This window comes from Cebus imitator, unplaced genomic scaffold (genome assembly GCF_001604975.1).
Source record: "Cebus imitator isolate Cc_AM_T3 unplaced genomic scaffold, Cebus_imitator-1.0 Scaffold202, whole genome shotgun sequence".
NCBI classification, from domain to species: domain Eukaryota; kingdom Metazoa; phylum Chordata; class Mammalia; order Primates; family Cebidae; genus Cebus; species Cebus imitator.
The window spans coordinates 3,818,557-3,839,931 of NW_016107517.1; the positions used below are offsets into that span (position 1 = coordinate 3,818,557).

General features: G+C 42.2%; 1 long non-coding RNA gene and 1 pseudogene across 2 annotated transcripts; one reads left to right on the forward strand and one right to left on the reverse strand.

The window, feature by feature from the left end:
* Positions 1-3,320: 3,320 nt before the first annotated feature.
* On the forward strand, positions 3,321-9,334 carry LOC108317449 (annotated as a pseudogene).
* A 1,243-nt stretch (positions 9,335-10,577) lies between these two features.
* On the reverse strand, positions 10,578-17,353 carry LOC108317451. 2 transcript variants are annotated; one of them, XR_005203309.1, is made up of 2 exons: positions 17,231-17,353; positions 10,578-10,831 (listed from the first exon to the last, which is right to left on the reverse strand). It is a non-coding gene; the product is annotated as an uncharacterized LOC108317451 (long non-coding RNA). The 2 variants fall into 2 exon arrangements; XR_005203310.1 differs by lacking the exon at positions 17,231-17,353 and adding an exon at positions 10,967-11,323.
* Between the last annotated feature and the right edge of the window lie 4,022 nt (positions 17,354-21,375).

Genomic DNA, 21,375 nt, shown 5'->3' on the forward strand with positions numbered 1-21,375 from the left:
GAGCCCTGTCTGGCCCTCACGGCACCTGGGACCCAGGCAGCTATTGGGCTGTCTGACAACTTGATTCAGTGGTTTGGAACCTGACCTGCAAGTTTCTCCAGGTTGATTAATTCTCGGAGACTTCTCTGGAATACTATGATCTTCTTTCTAATTCCTTCAGCACATCAGTGTTGTGACAGAGGTGATAGGACTTAGTGCTTAAGCTTTGAGGTCCCCCAGTTCCACAGCAGGAACACAGCAGTGACCAGGCGGTACACAAGGACACCTGGAAGCTGTCTTCTGTGCTTGGAGGGAAGGGCTGTGGGGAAGGTGCTAGGTAGCCCCCCCAACCTTTTTTTTTGGACAGTATCTCACTCCGGTTGCCCAGGCTGGAGTGTAGTGGCACAATCTCAGTTCATTGCTGCCTCAACTTCCTGGGCTCAAGCAATTCTCCTTCCTCATCCTCCTGAGTAGCTGGGACTATGGGGGAGCACCACTTTACCAGGCTATTTTTTGTATTTTATGTTGAGACAGAGTTTTGTCACGTTGGCCAGCTGGTCTCAAACTCCTAGGGTCAAGCGATCCACTGACCTCGGCCTCCCAAGTGTTGGGCTTACAGTTGTGAGCCACCTCACCCGCCCTAGGTAGCCCTTTTCGAAGTGGTTGGTGGAAAATGTTCCAGAAAATTGGGATAGTAAATGATTGGGAATAGTGAAATTGATAAGATTATATAATCAAATACTTCCTTCTTTTGTGGAGGAGAGAAAGGATGTGGAGAGATTACATAAGCTTTCTGCATTGCACACCTAACTTCACCTTCTCACAACTTGAGGGGGCAGTCTCTGCTTCTGCAGAGACCTGCAGCGGAGCTGCTCCCTGATGGTTCAGAAGGAGTTCGGAAAGTTGAGCTGGCCTGGACTCGGCGGCTCACACCTGTGATCCCAGCACTTTGGGGGGCCAAGGTGGGGCGATCACCTGAGGTCAGGAGTTTGAGACCAGCCTGGCCAACATGGTGAACACCCATCTCTACTAAAAGTACAAAAATTAGCCCCCAAATTAGCCAGATGTGGTGGCTCACATCTGTAGTCCAAGCTACTTGGGAGGCTGAGGCAGGAGAATGGCTTGAACACAGGAGGCGGAGGTTGCAGTGAGCCAAGATCACGCCACTGACCTCCAGCCTGGGTGACAGAGGGAGATTCCATCTCAAGGAAAAAAAAAAAGATCAATTCAGGTATCTCTAAAAGCTTACCATCAAGGAAAATGTTTCTATCCACAGATTTCCCCCACCAAACCAGCTTATTCCACCCCGAAATCACCAGCAACTCAGCCCTAACTCATTTATCACAGTTATAAGAGGCGTTAGTGAGAAAAGCACTAACTAGGAAAACAAAAACCAAAGTAATCCTCCAGGTGAACTTGAGCTCACTGCAGACATCTCTCTCTTTCTTTGAGCACACAGCACAACTCACCACAGTGCCTTTTTCACACACCCCTCTTTGATTTCCTCCACAAAACCTATCAGGCCAAGATAGTTCATGATGTCTCAAAAGAAACAACCATTATGAGAAAAACATGCAGTATGTCTTGCAATGTTGTATCCCTTAAAAATATGACAAGAAAAAAACATGTAGAAAAACCAGGGCATTTAAAAGCAATCTACAGGTCTGGCACGGTGGCTCATACCTATAATCCCAGCACTTTGGAAGGCTGAGGTGGGCAGATCACCTGAGGTCAGGAGCCAACATGGTGAAACCTTATCTCTACTAAAAATACCAAAGTTAGTCGGGCATGGTGGCTGGTACCTGTAATCCCAGCTACTCAAGAGGCTGAGGCAGGAGAATCGCTTGAACCCAGGAGTTGCAGGTTCCAGTGAGCTGAGATCATGCCACTGCACTCCAGCCTGGGAGACAAGCATGAAACGCTGTCTCAAAAATAAATAAATAAATAAATAAAAATAAGATAAAAGCAATCTACATTCTATAGACATAGTAATGAATGACATAAATGAGGCAAAATGACATAAAACAAAGTGGAAAAATACGATTATTTTCTTCAGTGTACAAAAGTCAGGCAAGTTTTTGGACTATCTAGCTACATAAAAAATACTGAATTGTCTGTTCTGTTAATACAAAATAAGTGTGTGTAATTGTTCCCCACAGAAAACAAAAAATCCACAGAAATCTCTTTATTCCTGTACCCTCACCTTGCCTCCATCCTATTCTCCACTAAATTCAACTCTTCATTTTGCCTGGCCCATGTACCCAAGCATGGCCGACAGGGAATTCTAAAGGCCCAAGATTCCATAGTGGCTGTTTGCAATGGAGAGGAGGCTGTAACTGTCACACTGGATCCTTTTTCGTGAGAAAAAAGAAAGTACCCTGAATGCCTCTCACATATAAAAGAGCAAGATGGCAAGATGTCTGTGTGGCCCAAGGAGCCAGAGGTAGCAGACTATGGCCAAAAGAATTGTGAACAAAGGCTAGAAAAGGGAAAGTTTGCAGTCAGCCTTGTCTTCTACCTCTCTGGTGTTTGATTCTCATGAGCAGAGTCCGTTTTCCAAACGTCATGACACTGAAAAGACCCCTGCTCTGGAAGTTGACAGGAAGTCATATCCACGAGTGTAAAAATGCAAGATCAAGGCTTGGCCCAGAAACAATGCCTAAAATCAAGGGGAAAACGGAGAGCACAAGAGAGATCCAAGTCCAACCTGGACCAGCCTGGGCCAGCCCAAGGAAGGTAGGATTCAAGGAGAAGAAATTAAAAGAGACACGCTGGGGACCACATCATTTCCTACAAGGGACAGTCAACAAAGTTAGCTCTTTAGTCAAGGTACAAAAGAGGGCTCTTTAATCTCCTCCTTTGGCCCTTAAAAGCAGCAGTAAACTCATTAATCAGATTCACTGAAATGCTTTTAAAACAACTATAATTGCCCAGCTTAGATGTCCCTTTCCTTTCTCCGCGGGGATACTGTGTATGTACTATACAATTATAAATGTATAGTATTATATACTATGAAATATGACATATAAAATATAAAAATTAGTCAATGATATTAGTGAACATGTAAAAAAAACACTGAGATGATCTTGCAGGATTTCACCTCCCCAGAACTCAGCCATTTAGTACTGTTTCAGCTTTCCTACCACCTCTGCCAGCCAATCCCATCTTCTCGGGAATCTGGCCTCCCTATTGGCTGTCACACACCTTTAAACTGCCTGCTTTGTGACATCATTATCTCACCAAGCCTACTGCCACCTGGTAGAACCTTGGGGTTGCCTGTAAATTTGTATCATCACAGGTGGCCAGTGGCCAGTGTGACCAGTGGCCTTCATACTGGACACATGCACTCCTTGGCTTCAGCCACCCAGATATCCAACTAGGATCGTCTCTTCATCCCTTGTATCTACAGTTGATGTTTCTTCTTCTCTGACCATGTCAGGTAAAGAGAGAAACTTTCTTGACAGTTTTTCATTCGACTTCTTTCCCCCAACTTTAAATTTCTTTGCCTCTATAGTCCCAAACAGCTTGGAATAACGGAAAGTATTCAAGTGGAAATCTAAGAGGCCTCATTTCAGTTTTGGCTTTGACATTTACCAGCTGTGTGACTTTAGAGGACTCTTATTCTCTCACAAAATCTGTTTCCTCATCTATTACATTAGGATAATAGATTGATTATTCTCTCTGGCCCCTTTCTTTTCTAATGCTGAGTCTTAAAGGGCACACGTACAGAAAATGAAATCGGACACTTTTGAGGGTGTTTGTTTCAACAGAAACAGAGAGAAAACCTAAGTGGCATAGAAAACTAGCAACATATTCTGTGTTGGTTCATGTGTAATAGTCTCCCTCCACTAATATTTCAACTTCACTATTTTAAATTTAGTGATGTTTTAAATATTCAGCCAGGCACGGTGGCTCACACCTGTAATCTCAGCACTTTGGGAGGACATCTCCCTCACTAATATTTCAACTTTACTATTTTATATTTAGTGATGTGTAGTGATGTTTTTAATATTCAGCTGGGCATGGTAGCTCCTGCCTGTAATCTCAGTGCTTTGGGAGGCTGAGATGGGAGAGTCGCTTCAGCCTAGGAATTCGAGACCAGTCTGGGAAACATTGCAAGACTCCATCTCTACAAACTTTTTAAAAAAATCGACCAGGTGTGGGGGCATGCCAGGTACTCAGGAGGCTGAGGTGGGAGGATCAGTTGATGGTTTGAGCCCAGGAGGTTGAGGCTGCAGTGAGCCATGTTCACATCACTGGACTTCAGTCTGTGTGACAAGGCGAGATCCTGTCTCAAACAAACAAACAAACAAACAAACAAACAAACAAAAAGTTATAGTCACGCTCTGGAGATTCCTGTCTGAACTAGATGGAAAGAGAAAATGAAGAGTACTGGGTTATAAGGAGGCAGATATTCTAGAGTAGGAATTTGGGATTTTAAATGAAAGCAGAAGGACCAGGTCCCCTAGACTTACCCTTGGGATATGCTCTGGAGAATGACACAATGATTTCAAGAGAAAAAAATGTATTTTAAATTTTAGAAGAAAAGCAGGAAGACAACAGAGTGAAATGTATTCAGAATAGGGCAAAGTGAAGTTGGTTTTAGCAAATGCTTAGATCAATAAACTAGGAAGGAAACAGGCTAGAATAGAGTATCCCTAGAAAAAGCAGCTTATCAGAAGTCACATTCAGCTGTTTTTTTCTGTTGCCCTTTTGAACATAGATGACACTTGACAGTTTTTAATATAAACATTTTAGAAATGTGTTTTAGAAATGATGCTTCCAGGCCGAATACGGTGGCTCACCTCGTAATCCCAGTACTTTGGGAGGCCGAGGCGGGCAGATCACTTGATGTCAAGAGTTCAAGACCAGCCTGGCAAACATGGTGAAACCCTGTCTCTATTAAAAATACAAAAACTCAGCCATGTGCAGTGGTGTGCGCCTATAATCCCAGCTCCTTGGGAGGCTGAGGCAAGATAATTGCTTGAGCTCAGGAGGCAGAGGTTGCAGTGAGCCGAGGCCAAGCCACTGCACTCCAGCCTTGGTGACAGAGTAAGACTCCGTCAAAAAAGAAACAAACAAACACACACACACACACAACCATTTCTTCCCAAACTATTAGGTAGTATTTTGACTTCAAAGCCAGGCTTGAAGAGGGCAAAGAACGATGCTTCAGATTTACCAATGCCCTGGCTTAAAGGTAAACGCTAGGAAACGTCACATGACCTGTAGAAGCAAAATGTGACAGTAAGGTTTATAAAACTGATAACTGTAATATATTCTAGTAGGCCAAAATTGCCATATTGAAAGTTCTATTTCTCCTGGTTTCTGGTCTATGCTCAGAGAAAAGAGTCCTAGCAAGGAAGTCATGGTAATGATATTAACATAATGGTAAAACTTAAACAGGTCGATCTGACCTCTCTCAGCCTCAGTTACTCATAAAATGAGGTCCTTCTCTAAGGACCTCCCAGTTCTAAAATGCTCCAATTCTAGGAAACAGTTATGAATCAATATTCGCCCAGATTCAAGGGAAAGATAGGGAAGGAAGAAGGTTGCTTCTAGCCTAGGAAATAATGTACAACCCTAGACCTCTTGGATCTTCTGCACATCTGTGCCCATATTGGACACAAAGGAAGTTCATCAGAACAGGACCAAACTGCGTCAGCACTCATGGCCATCATAAAGTGTTTGGTTTTTGGTATCTCAGTGAGTATCGGTATTAGAGGCTTCCTGATTGCAACAATCTTAAGATAATGCTGTTCTTCAAATAAGGTAAAATTTTCTCAATCTCACCAGTTTGTTCATCTCTCTCTTCTTTCCTGCAGATTTCCAAAATACTTCTTTACTTGGAACAGCAAATTCTCTGCAGCTCTCTCTTCCTGTGGTGAGCAGTGCGGCTTCCTTAACAGGAAGCATCTCCAACTTCTCCAGAGCCTCTGTTCCAGCTGTTGGCTCAGCATGGCTACTGCCATCAGCCTCTGGCACCTCTTTCCAGCCACTCATGGGCAGTGCCTACCTTTATCAACATTCTAGGACAGCTATGTTGTCTGGGGTTAGTGGCCAGAGCCACAGCTCTACTTCAGCTGCCTCATACCCAGGTGTTTTTGAGTGGGACATTGCAGCAAGCACAGCAAAGAAGTCATCCTCACTCAGGGACTTCACTGTGACTGTCATTGACCAGAACACAGCTGTCTCTTCCATGTCTATGACAGCCCAGCATAAAACTTCAGATGCCAATATTATGGTACCTCTGTATCCAACACTATCTGCCAGCCTTGTTCAGGGGATAAAATCTCAAATTCCAAATCAGCAGGGCCATAGCCTGTCACTTCCCTACCAGAAAGGAAGCCAGGTCTATTACTATAATCCAGGCACGCTGGGGCCTCAACTATCTGGAGAACTTGGCCCCTGGCTGCAATCCTGTGGCTCTGTGTCATCTACAGGATATAGGGCCTCTGCCCATCAACCAGAAATTGTGATGGTGCTAAAGGAGGTTCAGCCCACGAAAGTCCTACCAACAGTCTCCACTTCTGGGATGTATTACTCTGTGTCTGCTCAACCCATCACAGAAACCAGTTTTCAAAGTGAGTACAAACAACAAGAAGGGAGAAGAATAAATACAGCATTGAAAGGGAGGGTCAAATCTGTAGCCGAGCGGTAAGCCCACGGATAGGCAGAATTTAAGTCCTGAGACTTTAACCACTATTCTTGGGCATTGCTCTCCATTTTCAGACTCTGTCTAAGAACACCTTCTAAGCGGGAAAGTGGAACACTATAATGGCCATCTATGCCACATTTAAGAGAGTCGCAAGAGATACCACACTTTTTAGTGCCCTGGCTGATGAGTTCCCCTGCACCAGATGTTGTAACTTCCTTCCTTAATCTATTACTTTAGTCTGTTTGGAAGGCACTTCAGAAGTCTTATCTTGGCAATGACCTTCGAATTTTCCTTAACTTACAATAGGATTTAAGACCTTCTGCTCAGAGATCCTCTCCAAAACAAACAAACTCAGAATCTGTGCTTGCTTATATATTTCATGAGGAAGGGCTCCACTCTCTCCCCTAGTCCATGGTGTAAAGGGTTACCCTATACGAGAATGTGAGGCTTTATAAAACATCTCCTACTTAAAAATCACTTTCACTTTTTATTTGGCTTACAACAACCCTATGAAATTCAAAGAAAGCCAAGAAACAATCATACCAAATGATAACCAGTAAGAGAAAAGTCATTGTCTATCCCTTAACACAGGGTCTTGTCCATCGTCCTGAAGAAGAGTTAGTAGAAATGCCCAGCCCCTGTTAGAAAGGTATGCTATTGCTGCTTTGGTGTGTAGGGGGAGCATCTCACTTACCAGGGATTGACGTCTTCCTTGATTCCTTGGCAGTGATGGAAACTTCCCTGGGGATGAATACTTCCTTGGGATTGCAATCTCCAAGCCAGACATTTTGTCTGGCACAAACTTCAGAATTCTCCAAGTCCTGCAGCAGCAGAAATACCCAGTTATTACTTGAGAGTAATCCATCACCTGAGCTTGAAGACATCTCGACGATAGTTCCAGTCCAGAGTCCAACTAATCTCTTGACAGTGTCTCCAGCTCCAAGCCAGGAAAAAACCAAGAATAAGAATTTGGATGAGATTAAAACCAAGCTGTCAAAGCCTCTAGATGCCTACCAGTTCCCAAAAGAAAATCAAGATCCTCCACTGCTTCCTTTAGAAATCCCTGATATTCACCAGCTTCTGTCCTGCATTGGTCCTCTTGGCCAAGAGGAGCAGCCTCGTTCCGAAAATACCAATCTGAGAAAGAACAGCTTGAGTCTTGAGGGCCAAGGGATACTTGAAAATGGGATTGAGTCTAACAGTGATCTTGCAGACATCACTACATTGGTGGAGAATACTCACATCCCCTTGATCTTCAGTTCCTTACAAGATCTTGACCAACCCAAAAGTCCCTCCATCTTCAGTTCTTTACAAGATCTTGACCAACCCAAAAGTCCCTCCACAAAGAAAGCCAAAGATCCCAGTGCCATCAAGGTAAATCAGGTTCAGGAAAAGTCAAGTGTCATAAACGGTCAGTCTGATCAAGTCTGGAAGAACAAGCATAAAGCTGCCAAGCCTATCCAGGGTGCTCCCAAGGCCAAAATCCAGCCAAAGAACCCAGAGAGCCTATTAGAGGGAGAAGTGACTGCTTGCTGTGCTACCGCCAGTGATAGTGCTTCTGTGAACAAGGGCAAGCATTCTAGCAACAAACCTCACAAAGCCGCAACCACCAGGAGGAGTGCAACTAAGAGGCATGGGCAGGAGAAGGCCAAAAGGATCAGAGAGAACAGCTCCAGGAAATCTGAAGACAGTAAGCAGTCAGGGACCAAAGTCAAGGTAGAAGAGAAGCAAACCATTCCCAATATGAAATGGAATAAAATTCAACCTGAGCTTAGCCAAGAAACCATCAAAAAGCCACGAAGCTCCCTAGGCATGCACATGCTAGAGTCTGTGCAAGTTTTCCACGCACTGGGGAAAAAGACCGACAAGAAAACTGGATTCTCTTCCTCCCAGACTCTGGGAAGCTCAAGCAACGTCCAGAACCCCCGGCCATTCTCAGCTCTCAAACCATGGCTGGATACCTCAGGTGAGGGGAAAGGCCCAGAGAAAACTCAACTCAAGGCACAGAAACTGGATGATAGTGCTGAAAAAGAGTGTCTATCTCCATCCCAGTATGAGTTGCCATCCCCTGGGAAGGTCAAGTTGGTACCTTTGCCCTTTCCAACCCTGGACAAACCTCAAGCTTGACCTGTTTCTCGGCAGCCACAACCTCTGGCCTCACGTAGGCCTGCTGTGGCTTGCCCTGCTCGACCTGGTTCTACTAACTCAGCTCAATCGACTGCAGTCAGTTCGTCCCAACCAGCTCCACCAACACATCTTTGACAGGTCCTGCCAAACCAGCTCAGCCAATTTCGACCAATGCAACCCAACCCAGTTCAGCCAACCCTAACCAGCCTCCTACTGCCTCTCAGCCTGCTGCTTCTAGGCCAGCACCCTACAAAACATAGTCTTGTTCTTCTCTCCAGCAGGAGCCTGTTTCCACTGCTGTGACCAATCTCCAGTCACTGCCCAAGCCTCAAAATCAATTTCTAATCCAAGACTTCAGTTTACAACCCAGGCCGTGGAGGACACCCAACATTTCTGGTCCAGTAGTGTCAACGCCCATCACAAAAGAGCAGAGGCCAGAGCATGAGGCCATGAAGAGGAAGGCTCAGCAAGAGCGTGAGAATGTTGCCAAACACACCTCTTTGGGGAAACTGCAGCATCAAAAGGGAAAAAGATATGGAAATTTCTCAATACTATGGCTACAGAATCTAAGAGCTGCTGAGACTGTTGGCTTTACTTTGGATACCACCTGGTTTTCCAAATAATTAGATACTAATTTATTCATTCCAATAATATATTTTTAAAACTTAATAAAGAAATCTAATAGAAGTAATAGATAAGTAATAAAGAGGCTTTTGAGTTTTGAGATGCTGTTGACTGCGGGTTTTCTTTTGGGGGTTGGATCAAAGGCTGCCTTAGAAGGAATTATGGCTGGGCATGGTGGCTCATGCCTGTAATCCCAGCACTTTGGGAGGCCAAGGGGGGTGGATCGCCTGAGGTCAGGAGTTGGGAGAGCAGCCTGGCCAACATGGTAAAACCCATCTCTACTAAAAATACAAAAAATGGCTGGGTGTGATGGTGGCTTCCTGTAATCCCAGCTTCTCGGGAGACTGAGGCAGGAGAATTGCTTCAACCTGGGAGGCGGAGGTTGCAGTGAGCCAAGATCACACCACTACACTCCAGCCTGAACAACAGTGCAAAACACCATCTCAGAAAAATAAAATAAAATAAAATAAAATAAAATAAAAATAAGAAGAAACTAAAAGATGGATGGTGGGAGAATAGACAGAAGAACTGAGGAAAGAGCAAGGAACGTGGTCCAGGATTAAGAAGGTCAAAAGGGGAGAGATTTCATGGGCTTATACAAAGAATCAGAAATGGGGGAAATGGCAGAAGTAGGATGCAGAATCTGAGGTTAGGACTACAAGAATAAAATTTGGATAGAAGATGAAGATGACAGAAGATAAGGCTGGGTGGACTAAAAGAAATGTACAATATCTCCCATGGATGATGGCCTTATGTCTCATGGCCTATGAGATAGGTGTTTTAGAAAATAAGATTCAGGACTCATCTCTAACAGGTTTGGGTTACCTTATACATATATGATCACAGTTGGGAAAGGTCGGCTCAAAACAGGGGAATCTACCACCAGGGGAACGGCAAGGGCTCACAGTTCTAGGTGCAGCTGATAACATGGGGCGCAACCAAGTGAACTGCAGCAGCCTGAAGCTGACCCAGAAAAGACCATGGCGTATAGATCACCATTGACTCACCATCTATGCATGGGTCAGTGAGACGGACTATTTCAGTTCACCTTCACAACAACACACAAGACCACTAACACTGTGCCACTTTCCTAGTGAGGTAAACAGCAATATAATTTTTCCTTAAGCTTTGAACACATAAGGGAACAATAAAGAAACCTCATTAGACCTGATCTAATTAGAAGTCACACCTGTAATCTTCAGGTCAGCTCTGGTATCCAGGTGGAATTCCAGGACAGGTTTGTATCACTGGGTCCATTCCCAATAGGCTGGATAGGATAGTCCGGAGTAATTGTCAGGATACCACCTTCTTCTCTCCTGGGCTGCTCAACTGGCATTTGGCTTCACATTCCAAGTGTACCTCCTGTGTGAATAATCTTCTCCGGGGGGACCAGGAGGAAGGATATGGCCTCTTTGGTAAACATTTGGATTCTGTGAAAACATTCTTAAAGCAAAACAAAAAGTAATAAGCCATTACTAGGATTAATAAAATAATTTTTATTTATTTTAAAATCATATTTTTAAAAAATATTTTAAGTTCATATATTTATAAAATAATATATACTCTACTGTTTCCTACCTGTGTGACCTTAGCAGATAAACTGCTTAACTTTTATTTCCCTAAGTTCTTTATAACATGGGGCTAATAACACTTTCCACCTTCATGAGCTGTTACGAAGCTAAATTAAGAAAATACATTTCAATTACCCACAATGCCCTGGCACAGAGTGGATTCCCAGAAGCCTTTCCACCTTTCCCTACAGAGATAAGTGCATGAAATGCATGCCTATACTACTCTACTTAAATACTTTCTCTCCCAAGTCTGGTAGGGTTGACATAAGACACAATAAGCTGTTTAGTACTGAAAACACACGGCTACTTTCACTTTGTGAACAAATATACATAAATTATAAAGTGTAGAACAACTTTAACCATGGTACATGCAACAAATTTGAATAAATATAATATCAGAAAATCTTACATAATTATAAAAAAAAATTTGGAAACCTCAGAAAAGAAAAAATAACCCCCAGCTGCAGAGCCCTCAATCCCACTTAATATAATTCAGTTAGTTAGTATTTCCTTTTGTTCCTTTCCCCAGCATCTTTTTCTGACTGTTGAATCGCAGCCTATTATTTTCACTTGTCGTAAGTGACCTACCACTTTCAATGGCTTTATAAAATGCTATAGTATGGATATAATAATTATTTAGCTACATTCTCCACTGTTGGATATACAGCAGCCACGAGTTTTTCCACGACTGCACATGATGCTGGGATTAACATTGCAAAACATTGTATCCTGAGCTAGCCCAGGGTCTGACACATGGTAAGGCATTTGAGAAATGTGCTGAATGATTAATATAGCTTTTTCTGCATTTTGAAGTATTTCCTTAGGCTCAAAATCAAATTACTAGGTAAAGCATTTTTATGGCTCTTGAAATTGTTCTTCAAAAGGCTTAAACCAATTTTCAATGTCACTAGCAACATGTTTTTAAACTGTTGGTTTACATCTTTTAAAAATGTTAATTTTCAGTCCAGGCATGGTGGCTTAGCACTTTGGGAGGCTGAGGCGGGTGGATCAACTGAGGTCAGAAGTTTGAGACCAAGACACGGTGAAACCCGTGTATACTAAAAATTAAAAAAAATTAAAAATTAGCCAGACATGGTACTGCACGCCTATAATCCCAACTACTCAGGAGGCTGAGGCTGCAGAATCTCTTGAACCTGAGAGGTGGAGGTTGCAGTGAGTCGAGAATGTGTTTTTGCACTCCAGCCTGGGCAGCTGAGCAAGGCTCCGTCTCAAAAGCAAAGCAAAGCAAAACAAAACAAAACAATAAAACCGTAAAAGAAAAGTCAATTTTAAAAAAGTTTTTTTTTTCTTTTTTAATAAAAACAGGGTTCCAGGCCAGGAACAGTGGCTCACGCCTATAATCCCAGCACTTTGGGAGGCTGAGGCGGGCAGATCATCTGAGGTCAGGAGACCAGCATGACCGACATGGAGAAACCCCATCTCTACTAAAAACACAAAATTAGCTGTGTGTAGTGGGTGGTGCATGCCTGTAATCCCAGCTACTCAGGAGGCTGAGGCAGGAGAATTGCTTGAAACCGGGAGGCGGAGGTTGCGGTGAGCCTAGCCTTGTGCCACTGCACTCCAGACTGANAAAAAAAAAAAAAAAAAAAAAAAAAAAAAAAAAAAAAAAAAAAAAAAAAAAAAAAAAAAAAAAAAAAAAAAAAAAAAAAAACAAAAACAGGGTTCCAACATGTTGCCCAGGTTAGTCTCCAACTCCTATGCTCAAGCAATCCTTCCACCTTGGCCTCCCTAAGTGCTGACCCAACACGCATGGGCTAAAAATGCCGATGTATTTTTGAAAGTGTTTACAATATGCTCAACTGTTTAAATTCATGTTAACTGTCAACAATAACCACTGTGGGGTATATATTACTAAAATCTCCATCTGACTGATGGAAAAATGGAAATGTAGACAGGCTAAGTATCTTACTCAAGATCAAAAAGCAGGTAACAGAGCCCAGATACAAAACCAGGTCCCTGACAACCACTACACTAGAGTGCTTATCAAAAACTGTTGGGAAACTGGCCAGGGGCGGTGGCTCATGCTTTTAATCCCAGTACTTTGGGAGGCTGAGGCAGGTAGATCACCTGAGGTCAGGAGTTCCAGACAGCCTAGCCAACATGGTGAAACCCCTATCTCTAGTAAAATACAAAAATTAGCCAGCCGTGGTGGCAGGTGCCTGCAATCCCAGCTACTCGGAAGCTGAGGCAGGAGAATTGCTTGAACCTGGGAAGTGGCAGTTGCAGTGAGTCAAGAGTGTGCCATTGCACTCCAGCCTGGGCAACAGAGTGAGACTCTGTCTACAAAACATCACCTTGATATTTGTGATGGTTAATTTTAGGTGTCAACTTGACTGGATTAAGAGATACCTAGATAGCTGCTGAGGTATTATTTCTGTAAGTGTCTGTGACGGTGTTTCCAGAGGATACTGGTGTGTGAGTGGGTGGACTGAGTGGGAGGATACATCCTCAACATGGGTAGGTACCATCCAATAGGCCGGAGGCCTGGATAGAACAAAAGGCAGAGGAAAGGCTAATTGTGCTCTCTCCTAGAGCTGGAATACCCTACCTTCTCCTACTCTTGAACATCAGAACTCCAGGCTTTCTGGCCTTTGGACTTGAGGACTCGCACCAGTGTTCTCCAACCCTTACCAGATTCCCAGGCCTTTAGCCTTGGATTGAGAGTTGCTCCACCAGCTTCCCTGCTTCTGTGGCTTTCTGACTGGGACTGAATGCTACCAGTTTCCCTGGTTCTCCAGCTTGCAGACAGCCTACTGTGAAACTTCTCAGCCTTCCTGAGTACATAAGCTAATTCCCCTAATAAAAAAGCCCCACCATCTACCCACCCGCCTACTGACCCACCAGCCCATCCATCTATCCATCCATCCATCCATCCATCCATCCAACCATCCATCCGACTGGTTCCATCATTCCGGAGGACTCATACTAATATACCACTTTAACCATACTGAGGTTTTCCCCATTTTCTAAGTGAAAATACTTTTGTTGTTTATCTGTTCAGATCCTTTGCAATTTCTCTATTAGAATTTTATTACTTTTCTTATAATTCATATTAACTTTCTAAGTAACAACCTTCCTGATCTAAAAGCCATATCACATTAATGTAGCCTAAGAATATAAGATCCTTTTGGATAGCCACATCAAACTCTTGGCTTCAGTTAAAAATCAATGAAAATTTCTAAGTCCCCTTACCATTTGCCTCTGAAAGTCACATATTCCCTGTCCTGTAACTGATTTTTCCAGGGCTAAATGCAAAATACAGAGCAGAATAATATCTCCTAGTTCAAACTGATCAGCAAAAATTTCTCATCGGTATCATAATGTGTTTCATTAATTACAGTATTAATTTCTACCTCAATTCTAGGAAAAGGAAAGCAGAGAGAGGTACCCTGACTCATTGTTGCAAATTTTGGGTCTGGGTGTGGAAATGCCAAGGAGTTGTGTGACCCTGGATCCCATGTAGATTACACCTAGGTCCTTGTTTAGCATGCTAATTCATGGGGTGAACTGGCTGCATGAAATGTGCTGAGTCTTCAAAGCCACTTGACCTGGGTACACTGAAATTCCAATTCCTTAATGAGAATATTTCCACACAATGTTACTGCTTCCCAAATGTAGTAATCCATTTAGTGACTATATTTTGGTGTATGAAAATAACAATTATTTCCTTCTTCCATGCCTATTTGTTTACCTCTCCCACAACAAATAAACAAGCTACCAGAAGGATATATGATACGTAAATTATATAAAAAGAGATCTCCCTGACACACAAATCTCACATATAAAACACAAGAATTACGGGCAACACTTCCCAACGCTTTGGGAGGCCAAGGTGAGCAGATCACGAGGTCAGGAGTTCCAGATCAGCCTGGCCAACATGGTGAAACTCCGTCTCTATTAAAAAAAATACAAAAATTAGCCATGCATGGTGGTGCACACCTGTAACCCCAGCTGCTTGGGAGGCTGAGGCAGGAGAACTGTTTGAACCTGGGAGGCGGAGGTTGCAGTGAGCCAAGATTGTGCCACTGCACTCCAGCCTGGGTGACACAGCAAGAATCCATCTCAGATAAGTATGTATGCAAGTAAGGAAGGAAATAAACAAGTAAATAAATAAGACTTTCTGATAGGACCATTCTGAAGGTCTCGTATGTAGTTTTTCTTTCTAAGCAATGTCCCTGGCACCTATTGAATACTGAGGAGTGGATAAACTCTTAGAAATAACTGTACGAAAAGCAAATCTTTCCCAGAAAAAGTAAATTAGGCTGAAATGCGCTATTCAGGCTGTGATATCTCACTACTTCCACAGACATCTATAGGCGTTTTGGCAAGACTATCTCATATTGGAACAAATGAACTACAAACTTCATTTCCAAAATTTGAGAAATTCTTCTACATTTGCACCTTCAACTTTCATAAAAAGGGAAAAATAGCGTCAACCCTCACACTTACATTCAATTGCATCATCGGGCCTCATGCCTTCTACATCAATCAAGAATCTAACAAAACAACATAATTTGGGTCATTTATATATATGAAAAGAAAACTAATCAAGTTTTTTTCAAAAAAGGCCCTATTTCAACTTATAGACATAGATATAAAAATCCTAAGAAAATATCAGCACATTGAATCCAGCAATTATTAGAGGATGACAAACCATGACCACAAAAAGACATTTTTCAAGAATGCAAGGATGACTCAACTTCAGAAGCTCTATTTACATATTTATTTACATTACTATAATTTAACTAATAAACAAAAGGTAAGAAGATACAGAATCATTTTTTTATGAAAACGCTTTATATACTACAAATAGAAAGAGACTTCCTTAATATGACAGAGTATTTATCAGAAACCAACAACAAAGAAAAGACAAATTGGGAAAAATATTAACCTTATAGCTAAAAAGTAGTGTATAACCAACAGAATGGGCCAGAAACTTGGGAGTCACCATCACTGTCAGCCATTGCTTCTATACTCTCATCTTCAATCTACCACCATTTCCTGACAATAATACTACCTAAATATCTCTAGAATATGTCTGTATCTTTCCACCAAAATGACCACCATGACCTGACCCACTCCACCATTATGCCTTACTTCCTACAAACACCTCCTAACATGTCTCCTTGCTTCTACCTCTTTCCCTCTGCAGTGCAGTCTCCACACAGCAGCAAAATGATAGGTTGAAAATGTAAATTTGATTATGTTTCCCACACTCATCCCCAACAACAACAAAAAATTCAACAGTTTTCTATTGTTTTTAAGATAGTGACTAAAACCTTACACATATCTCTGCATGGTTTTAGCTCCTACCCATATTTCCAGCTCCATTTTAATGCCATACTTCCCCCATGGCCCAGTCTTCCTGGCCACTTCCTCCAACACAGTATACGTTTTCCTGTGACATGGGCTTTGCTGATCCTTAATGTTTACAATTCTCACCACAACAGTCCTATCTGGTTAACACCTACTCATACTTCAGATAGTTGCTCAGATCTCTCCATAGAAACCTCTAGTCCTCTCGTTGAAGTCAAATCCTCCCTGTTCTATGCTCTCATTGTACCATGTCCCTCTCCTTCTCAGCGCTTGTCAGGAGTTGTAATTCTATAGGCATTTGTGTGATTCTTTAATATCTATTCCCTCCCTAGGCTGTTAGGAGGCACAGGGCAGTGAAGTCTCTTTGCTAGCACCCAGCACAGTGCCTACACATAACAGATGATCAGGAGATATTTTCTGAATGAGCAAACATAAATGAGCACAGTGGTGGCAACATCCATGAAAAGCACAAGGACACATATGATTTGATTCAGAAATTCTACTTTCAGTGAAATTACCTCTGGGGCTATGGCATATGCATTCAAAAATGTTTATGTAGAAATGTTCCCGTTGACAATGTTTTTTATAATATCAAAAATTTCTGACTTTGGTGTTAATCAGTATGCAAAGGAAAACAGCCCTTAAAAAGAGTGAGGAGTCCAAGTAAGTTCAAAGAAAGATGTCTGTCACATATTAAAAAACAGAATGTCTAACTATTATACCAGTCAATCACATGCATGTTGATATCTGCATTTTTAGAGCCTGAAAAGGTGTGTACTAAATTAATAATGGTGGTAATCACTGGGTGAGATCAAGACTGCCTTCTACTTCATAGATTTCTAGACTGGTTGCATTTTTTACAACAGGATTACATTACCATTGTAAACAGACAAAAACAACTTTAAAATGGTCACCTCTGGGGTAGGCAACTTACCTGCAAATGAGGTAGCTAGTCCTGTTTAAACCATGGGTACAGTGGACACCAGTAAGTTTGTCTATAAAAAGAAAATACAGAGTTAAGCAACTGAAGGACACACACAAGTGTATAACATTATCACTGCCCTGAAAATGAGTAACTCTGAAGAGGAATTCGTTTTTTTAAGGAACATACTATAAAGAATCACCCAACAGAATGCCAAAATTCACTGCTTCTGGGAAACTTGGCATAGTCCCAATTAGACTCAGTGATGTAAACTACAGGCCTGGTAAGCTACTAACAGCTTATTTGCAATTTTGGACTGTGACTTAAAAAAAAAAAAAAAGATACTAACAGCTAAATCTGCAATGAGACAAACCCATCTATCTAAAAATAGAATGCCCATCAGTAATTAATTATACAAAAAGGGAGTGAAAGCAACAGGCTATGAGAAGAATGAAATTTGTTTCTGAAAGAAACAAATGAAATGCCTTCACTCTTGATACTGACTAGTAAGGAAAGTTTCCATAGTACTCGAGTTCCCAAAGAGCTTCCATTCCTTCTCTCATTCGGTGCTCCACACCTGCCACAGGTCTATGTGCCCTGTGAAGTACTCAGGTAAATAGCACTATTCACACTTTACCGTGAAAAGGCAAGGCGTGGAGATGTAAGTCAAAACAAGCAAACAGCACAAGACTAGAATCAAGTCTAATAGTTTTCCCATTACACCACAGTATTTCTTACTCCATCCTTTTAAAACATTATATGAGGAATTAAATAAAAAGCATGCAGTTCATCTTTGCAAAATTTGTGTCTGTGACTAGGTAGCCCATCAACTTGGGAGTCTGAGGCAGAATTGCTCGAACCGGGGAGGTGGAGCTTCGGGTGAGCCAAGATCAGGCCATTGCACTCCAGCCTGAAGGACAAGAGCAAAACTCAGTCTCAAAACAAACGAAAACAAAACATCATAAAAAAAAAAAAAAAAAAAAACAGATTGGAAGAAAACAAACAGGAGATGCAGTAATTAGAATCCAATTGCAATAGGTCAGGCAAGACCTATATTAGAGTGCTGACAGAAGGTGACAGTCAAAAGATAGGACAAAATAAGAGGATTTATTGAGGTATGAGATGGAGGAGGATGGTCTCAAAGAGTAAAAACAGTTTACTGCACATATGTGCAAAGTCTCAAAATTAATCATTTGTACGCATAATGGAACACCTCTAAAATGAGGCCTGTTAGGATCTAACAGTGTGTGCTCTTTGTGATTTCTGAAAACGATACAAACCAACTTTCCATGTGTGATCTCAGGGCGCTGCTACTGCTGGGTTCCTAACTCAAATCATTACACTTTCCGTGCCAAGTAACGAGGAATTGACGAGGTTCTATATTGAGAATTAAGGAGTGTCCCCAAAAGTAACAGTCCCGCTTTACAGCAATCCTTCCGTATTTCACCCAAGAGCAATGGCCAGAACCTCGCTTTTACAAGAATAAGGAGAAATCAGAGGACATCACAGACATTCCCCCTTTCAGCTACAGCGGGTGGCTAAGAGGGTCAAAGCCTCAAAGCAAGGGCCAGACAAGCCAAGCTTGTGACAGCAAAAGTGAGATGCCGATACCACACAAGATGAAGCCCACGCCCAGAAGCCACGAGCTGGAAAGGCCATGCCAAGGGAGCAAGACATACTACCTTTCAGGCATGTGGTTTCCACTCTTCTTGGGGGAGCAGTGTCCAGGAAAGCGGCCTCCGCGGCCCCAGCCACTGCGGGGATGGTGCCATTGGCTCATTTGGGTCTCAAAAACTGCCCACCCAATGCCAAGCTGGACAAAAGCACCTGTCTGGCGCCCTCAGTGCCAGGTTAAGACCTGAGACCTAAGGAGACTTTGAAGCCACCCACGCAGAGCTCCGGCATCTCGCTACTAGGCATGTCGGTCCTGAGGGCATAACCTCGCAGGCTTACTGAGACGCTTGATTTGTAAACAAGACTTTGGTGGCTACAGCGCCCTCTTTAGCCAGAGGCCGGTAGCACAGGTCAATGAGAGCGTGTATGTACCCTTCAGAATTCCAATAGTGTGCCACAGGGAAGTCCCTCTGTCCCTGCCCCGTACCTCCTCCGAGCACCCCTCCCTGTCCTTGTGTGTTCTTCTAGATATTTACAAGTGCTTACACTCACATTTTGCATATTGTGTATAAATATTTATTTTCACACATACGTATATCCTCTATTTTTTAAAATTTTCTCAAAATGTTATTTTGCTATGGATTTTGCAAAGAATGCTCTATTTTTATACAAAAGGAGCAGCTAAACATATTCTACAATTTATTTCAAACACTGATTTTCCCAATATATGCATACTTACATTCTATTTTTTAGTGGCCACAGGGAATTTATTGGATTATGAGTAACATAATTAAAAGTACCATAATGTATTCAGCCAATTCAATGTTAATGGACCTTTTCTTGTTTTCAGGTTCTTTTCAAATCTTGTTACAGCCAATGTTGCAATGTAAACATCCTTATACACATATACAGCTATATCCAAATTCCTAGAAGTAGAATGTCTAGAATAAAGAAGTATACAAACTTAAAATTTTGAAAGATACTACCTAATTATACTTCACAAATAATATACAAACATTTGTTCCCATCACAGCCAAACTTTTATTGGGTTCTATCACATACCAGGTAGCATGTTAGAAGTGGACAGAATGGAAGACGGATCCAACATGGCTGATTAGGAGCGGCTCAGGATTGCAGCTCCCAACAAAAACGTGGAGGCTGCTCCAGGGATCTCCAGGCAAGCAGGGCCTGGAGGGGACCTCAGCGGTTCTACAGCAGAGGGTCCAGACTGTTAGAAGGAAAACTAAGAAACAGAAAGAAGTAACTTCATCAACAAACTGGACATCTACTCAGAGATCCAATCTGAATGCCAACAACTACAAAGACGACAGGCGGATAAATCCACAAAGATTGGAAGAAACCAGAACAAAAAGGATGAAAACACCTGAAACCAGAACTCCTCTCCTCCTACAAGGGATCATACCTCCTCACCAGGAAGGGGACAAGGCTGGATGGAGAATGAGTGTGATGAATTGACAGAAACAGGCTTCAGACGGTAGGTAATAAGAAACTTCGCTGAGCTAAAAGAACATATTCTAACCCAATGCGAAGAAACTAAGAACCTTGAAAAAAGATTCGACAAAATGCTAATGAGAATAAACAGCTTAGAGAGGAATATAAGTGAATTGATGGAGCTGAAAAACACAACACAAGAACTTCACGAAGCATACACAATTTTCAACAGCCGAATTGACCAAGCAGAAGAAAGGATATCAGAGGTTGAAGATCAACTCAATGAAATAAAATGAGAAGGCAAGATTAGACCAAAAAAGGGTAAAAAGGAATGAACAAAGTCTCCAAGAAATATGGGACTATGTGAAAAGACCTAATCTACATTTGATAGGTGTACCTGAATGTGATGTACAGAATGAATCCAAGCTGGAAAATACTCCTCAGGATATTACCCAGGAAAACTTCCCCAACCTAGCAAGGCAGGCCAATATTCAAGTCCAGGAAATACAGAGAACACCACAAAGATATTCCTCAAGAAGAACAACCCAAAGGCACATAATTGTCAGATTCACCAGGGTTGAAATGAAGAAGAAAATGCTAAGGGAGAAAGGTCGGGTTACCTTCAAAGGGAAGCCTGTCAGACTCACAGCAGATCTCTCAGCAGAAACCCTACAAGCCAGAATAGAGTGGGGGCCAATATTCAACATCCTTAAAGAGAAGAACTTTGAACCCAGAATTTCATACCCAGCCAAACTAAGTTTCCTAAGTGAAGGAGAAATAAATAAAATCCTTTACTAACAAGCACCTACTCAGAGATTTCATCACCACCAGGCTTGCTTTACAAGAGCTCCTGAAAGAAGCACTAAACATAGAAAGGAACAACCAGTACCAGCCACTCCAAAAGCATGCCAAATGGTAAAGACCATCAACACAATGAAGAAACCACATCAACTAATGGGCAAAACAGTCAGATAGCATCAAAATGGCAGGATCAAATTCACATATAACAATATTAACCCTAAATGTAAATGGACTAAATGCCCCAATCAAAAGACACAGACTGGCAAATTGGATAAAAAGCCAAAACCCAT